Genomic DNA, 24,165 nt, shown 5'->3' on the forward strand with positions numbered 1-24,165 from the left:
ATGAAGAGACCCTGCTCAGTGCCTCGTGATGGTTTTCCTCTGTTTGGAGGTACACATTTCAGTGCTTCTGATGTTTTAACTATTCTCATATTTTCTGTGTGTTGAGGGGTGAAGGGGAGAACGACATTGAGAACAGTATATATTGAACTTCTCTTTCGAGCTACAGAACAGTTTTACAGCACTTTTCCTTCAAGGGCCTCAGAGCATTTCACAAGCATTAATGAAGTAGGCCTCACAACACACCTGTAAAGGACGTATGTCTCTACTTCAGACTGAGAAACTGAAGCAGAAACACAAAAGAAACTCAGTGACATAGCCAAGAATATAGAACTTTGGCTCTCTTGAGTCCCCATCCCACAAGTCCATACTTCACCCTATAGAATGGACAGTAGCAGTGCAAGATCCCCGATACCACCCTGCCAATATCTTCAGACTTCAATGAAGAAATTATTTCTAGGAGAAAAAGGTAAAACATTCCCTCAGAGTTATTCCACCCTTTGTCTTTTCTTGTGAGATTGCTAACAAGGTTCCAATTAGTACTACTGTGTAATGCATGTGTTGACCAGTCAATTTTAAATGTCCTAAGTAATGGGACAGCCATAATTTCCTATGGAAATATATTTCAGTATCTAATTGACCTCAGTGGCATGCAGCCCAAATTGTCCTTTGCTTAATATTATCCTATAGCTTCTAGTTACATCACTCTTAAATGGCAAAGGTTCCATGAATGTACTTGACTTAATCTGGAGGAACAACAGAACTGACCTAAGGTTTTCAAGTCTTGTACAATGTAGGTTCATAAAGGTTCCATCGATAATATCATCACACTCAAGGAGCTGCAGACCTGGTGGTAAGACACTAATTACACAATTGTTAGAGAAGAGGACAATGAATCGCATATCAGGTGCTCTGTTCCTGGCTTTGCCCCTGAGTTGCTGTGTGTCACCTTGGAAAAGTCATTTAGTAGAGATGGTCCAGACAAAAGTGTGGGGTGTGGAATTCACAATTTTTAAAAAAATACCTCTTTTTTAAAAATTATTCTTTTTTTTATAAATCTAAGTTTGCAGTTTCAAAATTAAAAAAAAAAAATCAGCCAGCAATATAATGTGGTCAAGAAGCATGGGGGAGGGGGACATTTTCACTAAAATTTCAACCACATTTTTTTCCAGTTTTGAAAAAGCACTGAAAATTTGTAAAGTTTGAAAATCTTTGACCAGCACTAGCACTAGGGTTCTTCTCTTGCACTCAGTGAAGTCAATGGAAAAGTCTCAATGACATCAGCACGAGCCTGAGAGGTGCTTAATCTCCCCGTGCCTCAGTTCATGCATCTGTAAAATGGGCACAAAAAACATAGCACTTCCCTGGTGGGAGCCTTGAGGTCTGAAAAATACTTTAGGATCCCCAAGTGAAAAGTATGACCTGTGTGCAAAGTATTAGGACAACACAAGATCCTATACTTGCAGTGATGTCAGGATGGTTTTGAAATATTTTACCCTCAGGTTCATTTTCTCAGCAAGAGAGCAGAAGTCTCAGTAGTTTATTCTTGGCTAACCCATCTATGCACACATCATCTTTCCAATATGCTGCTGATGTACAAATTCACAGGATACCTACAATGCTTTTATTAAAGAGACAAATTAGTTATTTTACTTAAAAGAACAATGGACGTATTACCTGCCAGAATGCCCAGGCAATCTCTATAAATAATTCTGAGTGCTGATGAGATTGGTTTCTATGCATTTTATTTTACATTTTCCCTTAGTGGGGAGCCCAGCCTGCATTGCTTTGGACTGGGTTAACTCCTTGAGTACTGGTACTCAGGACTGTGTTAATACTGTGAGACTGATTGGCTCAGAATTCCCGCCATTGGGTGTTTTTCACACAAAGAGTAATTTTACAGGGCCTGATCCAAACCCGTTGAGAGACTTTCCTTTGTTTTGGATGAGCTTTGGATCTGGTCCATATTTCTCTGAGACAGATAAACATTTACTTCAGATTAGGGCTGAACAACAAATGAACAAGTACATTACAATGAGTGTTGGGGCAGGAGAAAAATTCTGGTCCTAAGCTGCATTGAGGCTGCTTTGCAGCTTTAAAATGGCACAAAGTGATCTGGAAGCAAGTGAAACTACATAAGCTTCACAGTATGTAGAACACTATCCAGTGGCCCTGCGAGGAGGTAACAATTCCCATACTACCGTCATTCCTGGCTGAGAGAATAGTGAGCCTGATGGAAGGAATAGCTGGGGCTTCCCATATCTTAGAGGACCTCTGGCTCCCATAACGGTTCCTTGGGACCACTGGTGTCAGCATAAGTTGTGCTGGTAGACTGGAACGACACACAGCCATCCCAGCATCAGCAAAGCAGTAAGGTAGCTTTCAGCATATGTTCATGCCCACACTTTCCTTATGTACAGAGTGTGCTCCTTAGCTTCAGAGCCAGAGAGACCAATATGTGATTCTCTGTGCAACGTCTCCACTTCGAACTATGTCCTGCAGCATTTGAAACTGCCTCTTCCTAGCCCCAGCCCAGTAAATAGACAGGACAGACCGCAAACTAGGGTTGTGCCCCAATTCTAATATTTGTGGGTTCTTTTCCTGCTTATTTGTGCTCATGTTTATATTATTTGTGTCTTAATATGTTGCTGAATAAGAAAATACAGATTTAGCCTTATTACATTATTTCAGATCTTGGAAGGAGAAAATACCATTATAGGTGACTTCAATGTCATGTTACTATAGCGCATTGATGAATCCATGACATTTAAAAATAAGCTGGTGTGAATAACAAACCAACGTACAAATACCAATGAATACTTAAGTATTCCTGTCCAAGAAGTATACTCAGTGCTGTACAGAGCAAAGGAGAGGTTGAAATTATACTCTAAGGGTCTGACTCTCTTCCCGCATTAAATCAGTGAAAATCAGGAGTAACTCCACAGAAATTACACTGGTGTAAGAGGAGAATTTGGCCCTAAGAAGACAGCACAAGAATCTACACAGACAGTACCTCCAGTGATCCAACGTTTCACAGGGTGGGACCTAGTGCTTTTAAAATGGATTAAAATAAATAAAACTTTAAACTTAAAGTTATGAGCCAGATTCTCAGCTGGTGCACGCTGGCATAGATTGATTATTTGAAAGGAGCTACATCAATTTATACCAGGTGCTGATTTTATAATGATCCATAGGAAATAAATATACCGACAGGTGCCCTTTTTGGCCAATAGGGCCAAGTTGCTCCACAACAGAACCATGCTTTTGTTACAGCACCATGAAATGGGTTCATGACATCACAGTGCAACATCATTGTAACATCGAGTGTTTCCATCACAGCATACCACCGTCACCTGTCACCATGCCCTAGCAAACTACATGTTTGGGGGACCATTTATTGGCCCTGTTGGCAGAACTTGGCTCGGCCCCATTAAAACTGGACTTATCCCATAAAATACATGATAGGAGTTCAGCCTCGATGTGTGGCCATTAACACCCCATGGAACACTAAAAGAAGTTAGGCTTTGTGACTGTTGCATTCTGTAAATGCACAGACTATTTGTAGCAGGGTGGTCACCTGCTTCAGCCCTGAAAGGATTACAGTCAGCCCTGAGAGAGGGCTGGGGCTGCAAACCAAACCCTAGGCTGGTGGGGAAGCAGCCACAGCTGGGGTCACACCCCTATCAGGCCACAGCTGGCCCTATAGAAGGCTGTGGGCCAGGAGCTCAGGCAGTCTCTCTCTAGCTGTGGAGAGAGACTGGCCTGGCTGCTTGGGAGCTCAGCAAGGTACTTAGAATGGAGCAGGGCTTGGGAAAGGCCAGAGGAGCTGGAGAGGTCCAGGCTGGAAAACCCTCAGGCTGCAGGCCTTGATAAAGGCCGGAAAGGATACCAGGGTTGCAGTGGTGCAGCCCAGGGTAGGCAAAGGCAGCAGGTCCAACCCCCCCTTGCCAATGATGAGTGGTATAGACTGCAGTCTCCCCAGTGAGTGGTGGCTAGATGGTGACTGGCAGTAGCCACTGAGGCGAGGTGGTGATAGAGGGTTGGGGGTCCCCCAGGGAGGGGACACCCATAGACTGCGGGGGTATTGCACAGGCAGATCCCTGAGGTAAGGGGCACCGGGGTCCGGGATGGACATGGGGGCCAGCGGCAAGCGTGACATTGGCCAGCAGAGGGCGCTCTGGAGCTGGAGAGCTAATTCCTAGGACCAACTGTGCAGGTGAGTCATCGCATCGCTACACTATTTGACCATTAAAAAGAACGCTGTGGTGATTGCAATAGAGCCAAGCCGTTGCTCCATCAACAGCCACAAAATCACGTTCGATCCTGTGCTGACTTGACCACTTCCTTTCTTTCAACGTTAATTCTTCCTCACACACACACGAATGGTAACTTAACAGATGCTGCTGTGACAATATGGTCTGATACGCAAAAACCATATGTTCCCTAAAAGCTGTTCACTCAACTTCAGAGATTTTGCTGGTGAGATAAGTGGATAAGCATATCTGTTTTGTTTCCTTCCTGACCCTTCTTTTTTTTTTTTTTCCTTTTAGCACCTCATGGCTGCAAGTGGCCAGCAAAGCCAACAGAAGCCCAAAGCATTACAGCCCTGTGTGATGAGGGGAAGGCAACAGGTGAGGGGGTGCTAATCATTGATTCTCACTGCAAGGCGGAATCTGCAGTGGCTCTGAAGTCCAGCCCACGTGGCCCAGCATGGAGTGTAAATAATGCATGCTGGTAAGAGACATCAAAGGGAATTTTCCTCTCTCGATGAATAACTTCTAAAACAAAACCCTCCTTTGTATCCATTATATAGAAATCAATAAAGGAAAAAAACAACACAGAGCTGCCGAACTGTTGATGCCCTGTGCAAGTTCCCCTCCCCCAGCCCAAAGACGCTTCACCAGAAGAATCAAATCAAGACGCCGACTAATGAAGAGAATGCTGGGTCGAACAAATAAGCCTTAAACCTGGATTGGAATGAGACCCGTGAATGTCAGTAAATAAATTTGGTGAGTAATTAACATTCAGCAAACCTGTTTATAGGTTGCAGGACTCCCTAGTCCATTTAGGAAAAAAAACAACACACAACAAAACAAAAACAACAACAAAAGGAGAAGCGCACCATGGGAGAATTTCTGAGAGTGTTTATGTCAGAGTGAAAGGAAGACGTGTCTAGCTCACTTCTAAAGCCTTGGAAAATCTCCTCCATAAATAACAATAATCATAACACAGTTTCCCAATGTCAGTGTCTTCAGACAACTACATATGTATCTGGGCACATAAATACCTACCTGGATAAGTTTGTCCTAAGTGGTATGTCTACAATTAGGCTTTTAGATCCATACTTAGGAACCTAAACAATAACTGGTCAGATTTTCAGAGGAGTTAGCATCCTCAGCAACCTGGGAAAAAAGCCTATACCTTTATGTATAGCTTCCTAAAGAGCATTTATGAGAATTGTTAAGTCTAATACTGAGATAGATGGATCATTGGTCTGACCCAGTATGGCCATTCCTATGCTTAAATGTAATACTCAGATGAATTTGGGCTTTGGATCAGGGCCCAAATATGTACAACTTATGGAAGATATCTGAATTTGAACACTGTTCCCATTGTTATTAGAGAGGCTTGAAATTTCTGAAGTTGAGATTTCAGTGAAACTTTTCGTCGAACTTTTAAAGACAAAAGGGACAATGCTTGTTACACAAAATTCTGTGACAATTTCATCCCCTTTTTTTAAAAAAAAATCAAAATCAGATTCAAATAATTTATTTTTGTTATTATTTGATATTTTAACCAAGATCTTTTCGTAGGCAACCAAGTTTGAAAGCTAGGTTCCATAACATGAAGATTTAGGTCCCAATCCTTCCGTGAGCTGAAATAAGACAAATTCAAATCAGAAATAGGGCACACACTTAACAGTGAGGTTGATTAACCAATAGAAAAAACTACCAATGGAAATGGCGGATTCTCAGATAAATGATGTATTTAAATCAAGGCTTGATGACTTTCAAAAAAATGTACTTCAGTCAAACACGCTATTGGGCTCAGTGCAGGACTAACTGGGTGAAATTATATGAGGTCAGACTATATTATCTAATGATCCCTTCTGGCCTTAAAATCTATGAATTTATGAATCCCAACAAGTGGAACACCATTGTTTTCAGATGCAAAGATCCTTAGCTATGACATAACTTCAAAATGTCTGGAGGTTCAGTCTGGTTGAATCCAAAAGTTCAGATCCTTAATCTGAACGCTGTAGTAGTGGCTGAAGAGTTTTCCTCAAACTGTTTTGGTTTTTTTTTCCAGGGGGAAATGGCTTTTCAAATAAAAGGAAATGTTCATGAAAATAATCAGTTTTCATTAAAAAAGTATGTACCTATGGTTGTTGAACACTGAACAACCTGCAAAATGTTGATGGAAACAAAAAATAATTCATTTTCACATAAATCTTTCCTGGGGGAAAATTTATATACCAGCCAGTATGGTGCTTTGGGGTTTCACCCAGACCAGTAGGGGTTGTGTCAGCACCTTCCCTGTAACTCTGGGTGTCTCTGTGCGGTGCGGCTTTGTGTCAGAGTCCAGACAGCAGCAGCCTGCTCACCGCACTCTGGACTCACTCTGGCTTCCACTAGCCTGTATGCTCATTGCAAGGTGACATTAACAGCTCTTCCAGTCCCAAGTCTCCTCAAAACAGTTTTCCCTGCAATGTCCAGTCCCTCTTACCAGATTCTCAAAGAAGTTATTAAGCTTGCTGCCTCCGAAGCGACAGAGCACATGTCAGCCTGTTGGTTTAGCTGAGAACTTCACCTATTAGTTTAATATGCAGCACTGAGATGGTTGTGTAATAAAGCAAGAGTACGTTTATTAACAAAGAACAAATATTTAAGTGATAAGTAAGAAAGAAGACACAGTTATGGGTACAGGTAAAAAGAAAACAGAACACATTTTCTCATGGCTAAAATTTAATTTCAATGAGTTACAATCTTTGTCTAAGTGAGTTTCTCAGCTATAGTCAGTTCCAGCTAGCTTTAGTTTTCTGCCCAAGAGGACCACTTTTTATGAGGTCTAGGGTGGCTGCTTCTCCTTTCATTCCTAGGTGATGGATGCCAAAATGGCTTTCTGCCTGTGCCTATATATTCTGAAGCCTATTGTCTTTGTTTCAAGAACCAGGAAGGCTCCCTGGGGTGCAAGCTCCATTTCCTGTCATGATTTGGGTCTCTTTCCCCCAACCCACTCGTTAATCTTGATGGCTTACTTCACCTTCTATGTAGATGTACTTGTCATTGTCCTTGGAGGTGTTACCCTGCTCAATTTACATTAGAAGAACAGGAAAATGGACAGATTAAGTTTATGCACTGCTTGCAAAACATCTTTTAAGAACATATTTCCAGCACAAATCTATAATTCTTTATCCACCACCCTCCATAACACAAATATTAGTGACCAGTAAGTTACCAGTTTGCATATGAAACCACATGACACCTTTTAGAAACAGCTTATGGCAACAGTGTGTTGGGGTAATGTGTGTGACAGGCCTGATATGAGTTGTGCTATGGTGTGCCATCTGCCAGTTAGCACTAATAGCCTCCTTGGGTCACAATCAGCTCTACTCTTGACTGAATAACTTGTTTTTGTGATATTTCTGCTGCTGCCAGCCGATACCTTTTTTGGTAATCTAAATGAAATGAGTTTCTTAGTTTCATTCCAGTTTCTAGTGGACACAGTCCATGTCACAAAATCACCAATGCAATGGACCATATTTTAGGCATCTTTAAGAGACAGGCCCAAGACTCAACTGACATGGAAAATTAAGTCCCTCTGTGTCAGTTTGAAGCACTTTGGTGGGGCAGTAACAAGATGCTAGTACCTGTACTGAATGGAGGACTTCAGCCTGCAGAACTGTGTAAATCCAGCATGAAACACTTGTAAAATGATACAGGTTTGAAATATCCGCACATCAAAAGAGACTCTAAATATCTCGCTCCTGAGTCCTGTCAGTTTCTGTGTTTTTTTTTCTCTACCTAAAATTCTGTGATAATATTCTTGTCCTTCTGCCCCCCCCACACAAGATTTTAAATTAATAAAATCAAACATGCAGAGCTCTGGTATATATTTTTTGCTGGCTCAAGCCAGCCGAGTACAACAATATATTATCCAAAGTGCTGGTACTGTGATGCCATCAAGCAGTGATGATTTTCCCTTACTGCATTTAGTGGTGCTTCAGCATTACTGCTGCAGACTTCCTCAGGGGAACTAGAGTTGTTTAAAAAAAATGAGAGAAAATAAAGACAGAAAGAAATAATCACTGCAGAATGTCCTGGGCGAACAGCAAAGAGAAAAAAAAACAAAGAAAGAAGTAGTTTAGGCTGACTTGACTGCACGAAAATTGTTGGAACACCTCATAGGAAAAGAAAATAATCTCTTTTTGGGGTGACGGAATTTAAATAATTTAAAATTGTGCATACAGATTTGGCTTCTTTTCTGCTTTTAGGAGAAAGAAAATCTATGCAGTCCTAGCAAGTTATTGCTCTGCAAGAGGAAAGCACACAGCAGGTAGAAAATATAGAATTGGCACAAGATCTGGAGTTAAGACATCATTTAACTATTCAAAAATGAAAGAGAACATAAACAGCAAGGCTCTTGTAATGTATTTTTTACATGGAGCTTGTGCCCATGCAATGGCTTAAAGGGGAGTAATGCCATCCTCGCCACCACATTCAGACCTGCACACATACCCAGACTTACGAGTGTAGAAGAAAGCAGGCTGTAAGCAAATTTTGGCCCCTTGGAATATAACCTGAGTAGATAACCTCAAGGCAGAGGAGGGCCTCAGGAAGGTAGTCAAAACAGAGAGCTTTGAGGAGAGATAAACAGGAGATAGACATCATCTAGAACACAGGAAAAGCACCTGGTATGAAATATTTGTCAGGAGGCAGGATGTTCTTATGGCTAAGGCAGTGAACTGGAACTCAGGATATCTGGGTTCATTTCCCAATGCTGTCACAAACTCCCTATGCCTCAGTAAACAATTCATAAAATGGGGACAGTAATAGTTTTTCTCTCCCACTCTTTGCCTGACTTGTCTATTTAGATTGTAAGCTCTTTGTGATAGGGACTGCGTCTTACTATGGGTCTGAAATATGAATAACCCATCATGAAAATCTAACTGCAGCACAAACAGATAAGGAAACTTTTCTTTATAAAAGTTCAAACGCATTTTCGGTAAAGTTTACAAAAATGCCAAAGTGCCCAAGTCACTTTTGAAAATGTGATCTAGGCTCCTAAGTCACTTTAGCATTTTGGAAAGATATAACTGGAACGGGTTGGATCACAGAAAGCCCCTTTGGGACAGCCACCTGATGTGCTTTGACTACCTCTGAGTCTGTTTTCCCTGCCAATTTGGGACTCCAGAAACTTGCCTTGTTGAGCCAGAAACGCTAGCCTGCTGCAAACACAGGTCCAAGCCTGAACCACATCCCCCAAAAGCTGCAGGCTTGAACTGAAAACAGCTTAGGAAATGCTCCTGTCTCCAACACTCAGATGCCCAGATCCCAATAGGGTCCAAACCCCAAATAAATCCATTTTACCCTGTATAAAGCTTATACAGGGTGTTGCAAATTGCCAGTACTGTTATGCGGGGTCTCGCACTTTCTCTTCTTTGGGGAAGGTTCAGGGTGCCATTGCTTGCCTCTGAACTGGTATTTTAACTACCCCACTAGTGTCCTTGAGGAGGAGAGTGGAGAGGGAGGGACCTGGGCCCGCCCTCTTCTCCAGGTCCCAACCCAGGGGCCCTAAGGTTTGTGGTGAACCACTAGAACTAGCAGTTCCTTCCCCTGGGTTACTTCCCTCTCCTGCCCTTCATCTTGTGAAGGGGCTTCTTGCCCTCCTTCTACACAAGCCAGGTGCCCCTTACCTAGGGTTTCTTTTGGACTTCTTAGCCCACCACAGCACTCATCCAAACTTTCCGCTTCACTTCTCTTCTCTAACTCCTTCAAACTGCTCTCTGCTCCAACTCCCACACTGTCTGACTAAAGCAGGGGGTTTTTATCACATGACTGACTGCTGGTGCTCTAATTGGCTGCAGGTGCTCTAATTGGCTACAGGTGCTCTAATTGGCTACAGGTGCTCTAGTTAATCTATCGCAAACCTTCCTCCCCTTGCAGGGAATAAGGCTCCCAGCTAACACTCTCCTGCTGCCGTCTGCCCATGCTGTATCACAAGGGTAAACTCATAAATTATTCGCTCTCTATAAGACTGATAAAGAGATATGCACAGCTGTGTGCCCTCACTACCCCCAGGTATTAATATATACTCTGGGTTAATTAATAAGTAAAAAGTGATTTTATTAAATATCAAAAGTAGGATTTAAGTGGTTCCAAGTAAGAACAGACGGAACAAAGTGAATTACCAAGCTAAATAAAATAAAACATGCAAGTCTGAACCTAATACAGTAAGAAAGTGATTACAGATGAAATCTCACCCCAGAGATGTTCCAGTAAGCTTCTTTTACAGACTAGCCTCTCTCTATTCTGGGTCCAGCAATCACTTGCACCCCTGTGGTTACTGTCTTTTGTTCCAGTTTCTTTCAGGTATCCTTTGGGGATGGAGAGGCTATCTCTTGAGCCAGATGAAGACAAAATGGAGGGGTTTCCAGGGGCTTAAATAGACTTCCTCTTGTGGGTGGATACATCTCCCTCCCCCTGTGTAGAATCCGAGCTACAAGATGGAGTTTTGGAGTCACATGGACAAGTCACATGTCCATGCAGCTTATGCGTTCCTTAACAGCCAGGCCACATTCCTGGGAAAGCTCAGATGTGGAGTGGTGTCTTCAAGTTCAAGTTCATAGTTGGCTTAAGTGTTTCTTGACTGGGTACTTACTGAGAATAGTCTTTTCTCAGAAAGCTGACCAAGTGTTCACTGAGGCTACTTAAAATTAAACAAATACATAGCCAATATTCATAACTTTTTGAATATAAAAATGATGCATGCATACAAATAGGATGAATGCATCCAGTAGATTATAACCTTTGCAGAGATATGCTACACACATATCTAGCACAAAACATATTCCAGTTATTTTATATTTACTTTCATAAGCATATTTCCATAAAGCATTATGGGGTGCAACATCACATATATGTCATTGTACGACTCCAAGCCCTTATTCCTCCTGGTCTGACTCACTGGAAGGCCTGCAAGCAAACAGAGCCACCCACAGTCAATTCTCCTGGTTGCCTGGCGCCATCAAGATTCCAAACCACCATTAATGGCCCACCCTTTGCATAACTACAATAGGACCTCAGAGTTATATTTCATATTTCTAGTTCAGATACAAGAGTGGTACATTTATGCAAATAGGATGAACACACTCAGTAGATTATAAACTTTGTAGTGATACCTTACAGGAGACCTTTTTCATATCCCCATTACATTATATTCACACTTATTAGCATATTTTCAGAAAATCATACAGAGTGCAATGGCACAATAACCCTTTGTTGCTAAACGTAGGTCTACACTTGCAGCACGGTGTACGGTACAGACACTGCCCACCTAGCTAGCATGGGTATATATAGAAGAGTAGCCGGTGAGGTGCTATGAAGGTGAGTAGAGTACAGATACACCAGAACCCTACGTTCTATACCCTACTAGGGTCTCTGCAGTGCTTTCCATGGTTACACTACTATTTTTAGGTGTGTAGTGTCCCACTCCTTCTCTGCTGCTGGGACCTTTCCCTGCTTCAGTGAAAGGCTCCAGCAATGGGGAAGGGTCTGACAGCAGGGAAGCACTGAGACCTTGCTGCTTTCCTTGTGCAAGAGCTTTTCACTGCCAGGTGTAGCTACATACCACAGTGAGTATGGACGTAGCCTTCCTTTCACCGTGGCATGTAGCTACATGTACCCTACATGCCACTCCAAGTGTAGACAGGGCCTAAGCAAAAAGGAAAGTTAAGCCAAGATTTGTCTTTTACTCCCAGGGAGCTTGCCACATTGTAAAACTGCAGCTGGAGAGAATAGCAGCTTGTGAGCTATGCTTTTAAACTGAAGAAAAGTTACTTATGTCAGGGCCACCAGAGGGATCAGTGTTAGATCCACAGCTTTTCAGTACCTGAAATGACTCAGAGCACATTATTTAAACTAAAAAAATTCTGGTGTGCAGATGATACTAAATTGGGAGGAAAGGTCATCCATGAAAAACAATAGAGTCAGGTAGGGAAGGATTTAGATCATTTAAGTACTTGAGCTAATAGATAGCAATTTCAATGCAGAATAATGAGTCTCGGAGAATGTAATAAAAGGACATAATATCTGCTTAATGGGAAGGTACTACAGCATATTGACCTGCAGAGAGATATGAGAATTATTTTAATAATAAAAAACCCTATATTAAAGCTTTCAACTCAATTATTGTTAAGGAAATACAGTGTATTTTGTTAGGACCTCACCCAAAGTACTGCATTCAGCACTAATCGCTATACAGTTCAGGAAGTATATTTAGAATGGGTCTTCAAGGGGTGATTTGTAGAGCAATCTAATGAAAGCACATTTTGGAGATACAAGTTTTGAGGACATTGTAGAGAAGATTGACTGTATCCTTACCAGCAAGTCAGAGACTTTAGAGGTGACTGTCTAAAACACCCACTACTAGCCTAATGAATATTTGCCAGTGAAAGGTACAGGTCTGAGGCGCTCATTACTTTAACCCCTCAATCTTTACAAACCCATTAGGTTAAGGGCAGCAGGATACTGGGAAGCAGATTCGGATCTAGATATAGGCCAGTGCAATACTACTGAAATCAAAGCAATTGCTCCTGATTTACACCAGTGTAATTGAGCACAGAATCTGGCCTCAAATCTCTAATAAGATACGGACACAGTGCAGGTCTCTCTCTTTATATCGTACACTATTTCATTTGGCATAGCAGGTTCACAGGCTCGCTTTGCATATGAAGACCTACAGAGTCTAACAGGGAGCAAAGTCTGCCTAAAGAGGCTGTGAACCTGTTATGCCTAAGAAAGAAAGAAATTAAAGGATGTCACATGGAGACAGGAAGCTTCTTTCTGTCTGTGCTACAGAAGCATAACTGAATACAGCGAGAAGGTGGGCTGAATCCCGTTTTCTTTTTTCTGATAAGAGGCTAGGTCATTCACTAAGTATCCTAGAGCTCTAACATAGGTTACATCTACACTATGAGCTAGTGTGATTCCCCTGGCTGTATAAACATACTTGTGCTTTCTCTCATAGAGCTAGCATGAGTGTAAATAGTAGTGCAGACAAAGTAGCACTGGTAGTCACAACAGAGGCATAGCTGAGAGATGCCAAGTTTGAACTTACCTGAAACTGATGGGTATGTAATTGGCATGGCTAAGCCATGTCTGTTCCGCCACCACCCTTGCTATTTATACTCATGTGAACTCGATGAGAGCTATACACGGCCATGGGAATCACATCCCTAGCTCCTAGTGTAGGCATAGCTGTAAGGAATATTGTGTTGTGAAGACACAGGTGAGGTTCTGATGAAGTGGACCTCTAGTGCTTTGTGTCTCCCTTTTCCAAGAGCTTGACAAAAGCCATTACTTTCTCTAAGACCTTGGCTGGTGTAAACTGGCATAGCTCCACTGAAGTCAACCTAGCAACTACACTGCTGAGGAGGAGGCCTGAGATATCTAGCAACACCAAGATTCAAGTCCTTTTTTAGTGTAGATCTCCATTTTATTTGTATGTTACCAGGCAGTTCTGTTCACCATTTACACCTCCTGTCAAGTGGGCCTAGTCCAAGAGTTACCAGTATCAGAGCAAAAATGGAAGTCATCACTTGCTGGAAACAGGGAGCTTTTCTCTCCCTGAATTTGTGCAGCTAACACAGGTGGTACAATTCTCAAATTCTACACTCTCTCAAAGGCTTATTTTGAACTCAGGGCAGTTAATGTCTGCCCACTTGCAACTCTATTGGATCAGGTTTCAGAGTAGCAGCCATGTTAGTCCGTATCTGCAAAAAGAACAGGAGTACTTGTGGCAACTTAGAGACTAACAAATTTATTTCAGCATGAGCTTTCGTGAGCTACAGCTCACTTCTTCGGATGTATAGAATGGAACACACAGACAGGAGATAGTTATAGATACAGAGAACATGAAAAGGTGGAAGTATGCATACCAACAGGAAGAGTCTAGTCAATTGAGATGAGTTATCATCAGCAGGAGAAAAAAAACTTTTGAAATGATAATTAAGATGACCCATAGAAGGTGTGAGGAGAACTTAACATAGGGAAATAGAGTCAATTAGTGTAATGACCCAATCATTCCCAGTCTCTGTTTAGGCCTGAGTTAATTGTATCTAATTTGCATATAAATTTTTTCATGTTCTCTGTATGTATAAATATCTCCTGTCTGTGTGTTCCATTCTATTAGCTCAGGTCACTGACCTGCATTTCCTTTTCCCCTCCCTTTTTGAATGACACACAATGCTTCAATGTATTCAGTGTTGTTGTAGCTGGGCATTAAGTACTTCAACAACAATGTGAGTGAAACCAGAGAATCACTATGCTCTTGAATGAACTCACGCAGGAAAAGACAAAAACACCCTATCACCTTTGGGTGAACACTTTTCACAAAGCGATCACTCTATGTCTGTCCAATCAGTCCTAAAGGAAACCTGGACAACACTTTCAAAAGACAAGGCTGGGAGTTCAAATTCATAATTTTGCTAGACACTAAAAATCATGGACTCAGAGACACTGGATTTATGGCTTCTTTTACAACAATCTATAACCCTCTAACAATCCTTCCAACTGCCTTTCTGCCCTCCTTCCTTTCCCCCCGTGACTGGAGGGGTATTAACAAGCCACTTCACCTTGAATGGTTCCTTGAAACGTCACTACTTATGCTAAACAATCTGTTCCACCTTACATTTATCTGGGATGCTCCAAGTACATTTCCTAGACCTGAAGAAGAGATTTGTGCAAACTTGAAAGCTTGTCTCTCTCTCTCTAACAGAAGTTGGTCCAATAAGAGACGTTAGCTCATCCACCTTATCTCAAATAATGCTACTGGTCATTCAGATTGTGGAAGGGTCCGTTGGAAGCCAACAGAGTTTGATGGCTGGTTTGAATTTTAGTTTCACAAGTTTCCCCAGGTAAAAAACTGAGACTTTCCCAAGAACTCACCACTTTTGTCAAGAGTGGAATGTCACCATTTCCACCACAACTGAGGGAATGAAGAAACTGATGGTTTTATGATACAGTGTTGAGATGGTCCAGCAGTGAACATAATCTGATGCTGACACAATCCAACACATATCAATAACGCACCATTTATTCAATGGAAAATGTGATGAATGAAACTAATTGAAAGGAAATTTTATCACTATGTTTTCTGTGAATTGTACATAAAATGTAGAAGAGCTTCCCTGCTAGCTGCAGGGAAAACTATAAGGGGAATCCAGGTCAGGCTGATGGGAAACAATGTTCAGTCACATCAGTCGGATGGGCTATGTGAAATTGGTTTAGGGCACTCGTTCCAGATCATAAAACAAGCCATGCCATTTGGCACTGTTTGGCATCCTTCTTCGATAGATTCAGTAAAACAGGCAAAGGACTGAATGCACAGGGAAAATGAACCTCCCTGTTACCCCCTCAAAATACCCAATCCAGGCCACGGTTGAGGTCCTTTCAGAGGATACGGTGGAGAAATTTGCACTGCTGCTGCTCGTACTGTTTATTCTGTGACTAAATTGAGGACATAATTCTCCTAGGCTGGAAAGTCAAGGTAGCAGCTTTTAATAATAAGAAATAAATAATAATAACAACAACAACACATACATGGTAAAGAAAGAATGTTGTCCTAATCCAAATTGGACCTGCAACATTGTTTAACTGCATACTATTCTCTCAACCTTGGTATTTCTACTTGGCATGAGAAGGTGCTTTTTATGAATGAGAACCCAGCATGGTGGCCTCATTGTGAATTTTTCACATTGTTTCCCTTCAACAGCATGAAAATGACTCAGAGTTCCCACACTGTGGCAGTCTGAATGCTTGAGGTCTTGTTGGTGGCTTCACATGATATGTAGCAGACTTCAGATTTCCTTTTCATTCTGAGCCTAATTGTCAACCAGGAGTCAAGTCATAAGCATTTAAAAAAGAACCCCCAAGGGGGCTACAGATCTAATTAGATCCCATCCATCATAACTCCTTGTTACACTACAGAGAGCCTAAAAACTATTCACGCATGTGTGCACAATAAATGCTAATAAACTCCCACTGTATTTATCTAGTGTATTTCATATGAAGATCTCAAAATGTTCTATGAAGCTGGCAGAGCATTTTATCCAACCCCTTTTTGCCCCTCAGAGACCAGAGCTCCCATGAGTGGTGGTGCACAGAAACTGGTTGGTGTCATAGCTGTAAGAACCACACCCCAGCCCTGGAGGCAAGTGCTTTAGGCACTTCAACTCTTAAATCTGCATGGGGATCTAACATTTGGTGGGCTCACCCAAGAGCAATACACATACTCAGGGGTCACAAAACAAACAGGGGCCTTTACTCCCATCCTGGCAGAGCTATGGGTAAACAGGGAATAGAGGGAATACAAGATAGTTCTGTTTAAGTTGTCAACATTTAGTTTAACAGTAAATAACATTATGAGGCCATAATATAATTAACAGTCTTAATAACTTCCAGTCTCCATTTCCCATTTCCTCTAGATGGAGTCCAGTTCTTATGGCTCCACACAATCTTACAGAGAATCTGCGTCTTTTGGGTAGGACAGTCTTTTCTACACAGGAATTATCAAGTCTTTGGGGCTTATGAGTGCTGGCCAGCCACTAGGGTTTCAGACCCAGACACTTCTAATGATGCACCAATGTTGGATTAAGTGAAATGCACCATCTGCAAACTGAAATATGGATGTGCAACCAGCGCGGATGACATCCCCCCTGGAGATGCTAACATGTGCTATTGACCCTCTAGTGGAAACACTTCTGGCCATCTTTTGTCTGAAGTGGAGAACTGGAATTTTGCCAACTGCCTGGAAGGACAGTATAGTGACCTCACTTTATAAGGGCAAGGGACCGTGCAGTGAATGTAAGAGCTACAGGCTGATCACCTTATTCTCTGTGCCAGGGAAGGTGTTTGTGCATGTTCTGCTGGAGTGTTTGAAGTCTCTGCTGCATCGGAAGCACTGCCCCCAACAGGTCCACATTAGACACCATTTTGCTGGAGATACACCCTGCATCCAAGAAGCCCCAGCATATAGCCTATGTTGATCTTAAGAGGCCAAGTTTGGTTCAGTTGACCATGTCATGCTATGGAAGGCCCCTAAAGTGCATAGGTTCCCAACCACTCTGCTGGACTTGACTAGTGAGCTGCATAATGGAACCACTGCCCGTGTACATCTGGGGAATCAGACATCAGCACTTTTTAAATCAGTATCTGGTGTCAGGCAGGGCTGTGTCTTGGCCTCTGCACTCTTTTGTTGGGTAATGGATTTCATAATGCAGCAGTCCATCTGGTCCATTAGTGTTAAGATCAGTGATTTCTCACTCTCAGACCTTGACTATGCTGATGACATTCTTCTAGTATAGAGCCCAGACAGTTTTCGCAAAGCACTCCAGCAAATGGAGGAGGAATCGGCTAAGGTTGGCCTTCATGATTCACGGTCAAAGACAGAAGCTGCAAAATTTAGGACCAGGTCCACATGTGACTCCAATCTCTTTGAATAATGAAACTGTCAAAGCAGTCTCCAGGTTTTATTATTTGGGTTCTATACTCACCAGTTCCTCCAGCTCTCAAATGGAGAATATCCATTGGATTGGCTTTGCAGCATCTTCCATGACTTATTTACAACAAATATGGAATCAACATAATCACAGCATGACAACCAAGTTCAGGATCTATTCGAGTTGTATTCTCTCCATACTGTTGTTCGGTTGCAGAACATGGACACTACTCCACTCAGACTGGGCAAAGCTGGAGTCTTTCCATACAAAATTCCAGCATCATATATTGGGCATAAAGTGGAATGACTTCATTTGTAATGCAGATGTTTACAGTTGCTCTGGTATACAGGCAGCTAGGACCATTGTCTGCAGATAGCATCTTACAGTTTTTGGACATGTCACGAGCATGCCACAAGATGTTCTGGCAAAAGTCGTTCTCTGGGCTGCTTTTAACATCTGGGATAAAATTCCACCCACTGAGAGGTGGAGGTGGCCAAGAAGCAGACCCCCTATTACATTGGTTCATCATGTCTGTTCTGATGTTAGACTCTCAGGCCATCAAAGCCTTGCGGACACACAAGAATAGACCAAATGGTGAACGATCACTACTGCCAACTGTGTGGTAAAGCTTTGAAGAAGAAGAAGAAGAAGAAGAAGAGCTGGGCAGATGACTTTTCATTCTGACTCTCTAGGTTTGGCTTCCCATGAACTTGGTCTCTCCCATGAAAGCTGGAACTCTGAGCCAGCACCTGCTTCAGTCCCATGGCTGAGGCTGCCCAGCTCAGGCCTACTGAGCTTTGGTGAGCTCTAACCCAGCCCCCTAGCTATTGCTGAGCTCAACCCAGCCCCTTGGCTGCCCCTAATTTAGGGTGCTTCAGTCTGAGGGTGCTCCACTTTGGCTATCAAGAGCCTAATACTGTGAAGGGATGAACACCTAGAGCTCCAAATGAAGTTGATGAGAGGAGCTGCAGTGCTATTAAAAGGAATAAAAGGTTAGATTCTGACTAAGCAAGCGGATCCATGCCTGCAGTGGCTTTGGGAGGCACTGCAACTTAGGCAGACATCTCTGAATCACATTTCATCCTGCTTCCTCCTTGCTACACTACTATCCCCACAGTGGCTCTGATAATCTGCCCTGCAAGTCATGGTGGTGGAACAGAGCTAAAGCTTTTCCCAGTCGCTGCCCACCTACTTTGGGGAGGAATTAAGCAGTGAGTTGCCCCCCAGCTCACTTCTATTCTCCTGGACACAGGGAGAGTGTTCTCACTCCCTCTCAGTCCCTTGCATGGGTGAGTATCCAAGATAGAATCTACCTCCAAATTATTCTCATTATCACTTTTTTTAATTTAAAATATATGCATTACAGCAGGGACTAGAAAACTCATCAGGATGAGGGTGGTCAATGTGCTAGGTGCAGTACAGATACAAGACGACACAATATAATCATTCCAATGCACGTGTTCCGCCTTGCAAAATGTTCACATTTCTTTCTATTTGATTGCTAAAAGTTGGCAGAGCTGGAGGCACATAATTTACTTTTGTTGTATTAACCAAGATTTTTCTGGCTGGAAAATGATACCTCCACCCCCAGGGGAAAAAAAAATAAAACTACATCTGAAAGTATTTGGTTTTCCTGAAGTACTTTTTTGTTTGTTTGTTTTTTTTAAAAAAATAATTTTTGATGGAACCCCATTTTTCAATGAAAAAAGTTTGTGCAGAAAATATTTCTATCAATGCTAATTCCAAGGTATCTATCCCAGCTATATAGGATCCTGAGTACCAGCACAAGAAGCAATTTGCTTAACTCTTCTTCAGTGCCTGCCTTATTCACTCTGATTTGGTCAGCAGAAAATGCAGAGGAAATTCACTAAGTCCTAAGAAAAAAAATACAGTAACATTCTCTCAGTTACTTACTTGCTAGAAGATGTCACAAATTCCACCACAAAGTCTCTCTCTGGTGCAAAGCCGACCTTACCTAAACTATTAAAACAATCATTGACAAAAGTGTACTCTTGGAAACTTAAACCCTTTGAAATTCAAAACTGCCACCTATCCCTCTCCCATCATATGATTTGCAGCTGTGTGACTCATCTGTGTGTGTTCAAGAATCCAAAGTAAAGCATTATTGGCATTAAAATTCCTCTCAGCCACTGTAGCTGATGTATGACGATCTGTCTGGTTCTTGGGTGCTGGAGTTGAAGATGTAGCCATCCCCCTGGGAGCAGCAAAACGATTTGCTCAAATAAACAACACTAATTTGCCCTGAATGAGTCTATGATCCTTGCAGCACAGACAGATTGAAGCCAGAGTAGTTGGAGAGCCCAGCCATGCACTTATTGCACTTGGAGACACTGTTAATTTTTCAGTTAAGTCATCTCAGATTCATAGACGGCAGGACCACTTGGGTCATCCTGTTTGACCCATCTACGGTTTGTAGGACATCTGAACTCTACATTATTCCCACTCACTTCTTAACTAATCTGTCCTGTCTTCTCCTGTGTTTCTTCATTGCTAAGATCACCCTGGTATCATTTTGTTGACCTTGCAGCAGTTACATCTGGGATATTTTTAACTCTTCATGCTTGGAACCATTAAAAGCAAAATCCAAGGAAGATCGAATTGTGATATACTATACCTTGAGGGAGCATCCTGTAACCCCCATTTTCCTCATTTATATACAATTGTGATCTTGCATATAAAGCAGGCCGTGCGCAATATCATGGGAAAGGTTATGATCTGCTGAAAGTCATTTCTTTATCCATATACGTATATCATCAATGCATGTGAAGTTATGAGAATTGTGTTGTATGGTTGTCACTAAAACATGCTGTAAGCTGGGGAATCAGCCAGATATTAGCTCCCCAGAGACAACAGTAAGGAAAGTAACCAATGCCCAGACAGGGTGCCAAACAACTGATCAACAGCCATTGTCCAGCAAGGGAGCTACAATTCAATGACTCACCTGCATGAAGCCACACCAGCGGAATTGCTCAGCCTTGCCTGGGGACTCAGCAATGCTCCCTAGACATGCCTAAACGTGTGTTTTCCAAGCACATGGGACTGAGGATATAAAACAGAACACAGGGGCCCAGGCTTGGCCTTTTTCCTGCCCCCACCTATGCTGCAGGAAACAAAGACACTCAGAAGACTGAAGACTCCAACAGAGGAGACTGGCCCAGTTTTAAGGGACAAACCTGTGTATTAAGAACAGCAATATCCGGTGGGGTGAGAAAAACTGCTTAATCTAGACGTTTCCCAGACTAATAAGGTTGAGAGTTTAGACTGTATGCTTACATTTTATTTTATTTTGGTAACACTCTGAGTTTTGCCTATCACTTATAATCACTTAAAATGCATTCATCACCATAGTAGCTAGGCTACAAAGGCATACAAACGTGATTGTTGAATTACACATGTTGGAAATGGAAAAGGTGCAGAAATGTTCCATACCATTTATCTTCTAATGGTTGTTCCCTTTTCTTACTGGGATAAGTAGGGGAGTCAGAGGGAGTAGGCCCCCTCCCAACCCCATGTTCAGATGAGTAACATCTGAGAGGGATGTGGAGATCTGCTACTCTTCAGATACTCTCCACAATGGGCAAGTAGGTGGGATGGGGGGAACTGATGAGATACCCTTTCACATTGTTCAGCTACTATGACCAGGAAGTAGAGGATCTCGGTAAGTAAACTGCACCCTTTCAAGGGATACAATAGCTTATCTCTGTCATAAACAGATAGCTAAGGGTTAATGTCTCTTTCACCTGGAAAGGGTTAACAAACAACACCTGACCAGAGGACCAATCAGGAAACAAGATACTTTCAAATCTCGTGAAGGAAGCCTTGTTTACTTTTTGGGTTTTCTTTGTATCTCCTAATCCTGGAAGGGACTAGACATGCCAACCAAGTTCTTGCCAATCTCCCGCTACAGTCTCATTATATATTCAGAATAGTGAGTATTAGAGTAAAAAGGCGGTGTATATCTTTTGATTGTTTCATTCTGTATTTGCAACTGTGAAAGTATTTTAAATTGTATTTCTGCTGGAGACGGCTTTTTCTCCATTGTCTATAAGCTGAAAGACCCTGTAATATTTACCATCTAGATTACAAAGATAACTTTTACTTTTTTTCTTTCTTTTTATTAAAAGTTTTGCTTTTTAAGACCGGTTTGATTTTTTCCCCCAGTTGAGGCTCAAGGGAATTGAGTCTGCACTTACTAGGGAGAAAGAAGGGAGGGGGAAGGGGGAATTCCTTTGTTTAGATTCATGGAGTTTGAATCTGTATTGCCTCTGGGTGAGGTGGAAAGCCTCTGTTTTAAGATTCAAGGAATTTGAATACCAGTATCTTCTAGGGTAACCTAGGGAGGAAAAGCCTAGGAGAGGCACTAGTGAGGGAAAGAGTTTACTTTCCTTGTATTAAGATTCAGGGGGTCTGGGTCTTGGGGGTCCCCAGGGAAGGTTTTGGGGAGACCAGAGTTTATCAGGCACTCAGAGTCCTGATTGGTGGCAGCGTATCAGATCTAAGCTGTTAATTAAGCTTAGAGGAATTCATGCTAGTACCTCATTTTTGGACTTTAAGGTTCAGATTGAGGAAAGAATACTATGACAATCTCCTCCTACCCTTGCAAAACAAGAGAGGAACATAAGAATAACTGGGTGTCTCTGAAGTGGTGACTTCAGAGGGGTGTCTCTGAAGTGCAATGTCTCCTAGGGTTGGGTGATGCAGCTTGCATCATCTCTTGCTCAAGACTAAAGTCACAATCTAGCCCTAATTTGTTTTAGCCAGTCTGACTTTGAATCACTACACATGGGAGTCCGTGTTGAGCTATCCAGTCAATGCTGATGGCTCTGCTTCTTGCCAGATGTTAAACTGTATTAAGACACAACCGCAAATACATTAAATATTTTCCTAAGCATACCGGTGTCCCATGTAAATAATTGCTCTCCTCGACACAGGGATGTTATGCAATAGTGAGGGTGGGGAAAGGAGGCCTGCTTGATCACAGATGGTCAGAGAGATAGTCCATGAGAAAATTTTTGTATCAACACACGGTAGGCATTGTGAAGGAGTTGGAGAACCTCTGACCTAACAGATCTCACTGTTGTGAAGTGTTTTTGATGAAGTTCAGTCTAAATGTATCTCCTTTTTTTTTCTGTTAGTGAATAAGGGCACAGTTAACGAGAACACATGATATACATCTCTTCAAGGAATTCTTTATAATCAACCATAAATCAGAGGCTGAAGGTATGATTCTTCTCCTTTTTACAGTGGCATGAATCAGAAGTAGCTTCACTGATGTCAACGCAGTTACACTCATGTGACATCAGCCTGAGAGCAAAACCAAGCTGGAGAACCACACTGGGAGTGGAAAGGATGGAGGGTTGAGCTCCACTCCCAAGCCCCTAGTGTTTTATTTCACTCTCCCCTCAATGTGGTTGCAGGGACCATCCATTTTCATTCCTGTTGCTCACCAAACATTTTGTAGATGTGATTGCACCTCACTCAGAGGCCCATAGTTCTGTGCACCCAAGAGTATAGCATGAGATATGCTTAAGCACACAAGTAAATCTGATTTTCCAAACCTCAAAATATTTGAATCTCTGCATTATCTAGAATCCATAGCTGGTCCCAGTATCTGAAATCTATACAGAAAACCAAAACAAAACACTTGTTTTACTACAGCTTCAGATATCCTTCAAGACATTGAGTAAAATCAAGATTTCCTAGTACTCAGATATTTAGCATGTCTTGTAAATGTTGCACTGAGTCCTAAAGCTAAATACACCCACCACAGAGCTCATGCTGTATCTTGTTTTAATACATGAAACACAAGCTAACCAAAAAGATTATCAGCAAAGAAGAGGCTGTGGACCCTTTATCTCAAGGGACTGATCGCTTCCTGCTTTTTGCTCTACACTCTCTCATCCTAAATGGCCATCTCCCTGTAGTGAGGTCCAGGTGTGCCCCTCTAGGTTCTGCTTCACCAACCAGTTAGGGACGCCTCACCTAGATGCAATCACTAGTGCTCTTCATTTGTAGCTTCTTCTCACCACCACCTTACTATCTGTATGCAGGGGTTTTACAGCCAGGCTTTACAATCAGCAGACCAGTCCCTCTGGCCTCTTTGATTCTCCTTCCCTCCCCCAGCTTCCTTCCTCCAAGCCCTTTTATAGCGCCCCTGGCCAATTAGGCTGTAGCTAGTTGCCAAGCAGGCACAGGCCTATTTAGACTTCTTCAAACTAATCGCCTTAATTAGAGCGGGCGTGGTAGAGGGCTGACTAAACACTGCTTCCCCAGCACTCTGTCACACTCCCACTTGACCACTCACACAGAATGTCATGGTTCTTGGATGGCCTGTGACAGAAGAAATGTATAGTAACAGAACTCAAACTTTATTGGAGGGGCACAAGGTCTGATACAGACAGACTCAGAAAAAAGGATTTCTATGAACC

The sequence above is a fragment of the Chelonoidis abingdonii genome, chromosome 6 (assembly GCF_003597395.2).
Source record: "Chelonoidis abingdonii isolate Lonesome George chromosome 6, CheloAbing_2.0, whole genome shotgun sequence".
Lineage (NCBI taxonomy): Eukaryota > Metazoa > Chordata > Testudines > Testudinidae > Chelonoidis > Chelonoidis abingdonii.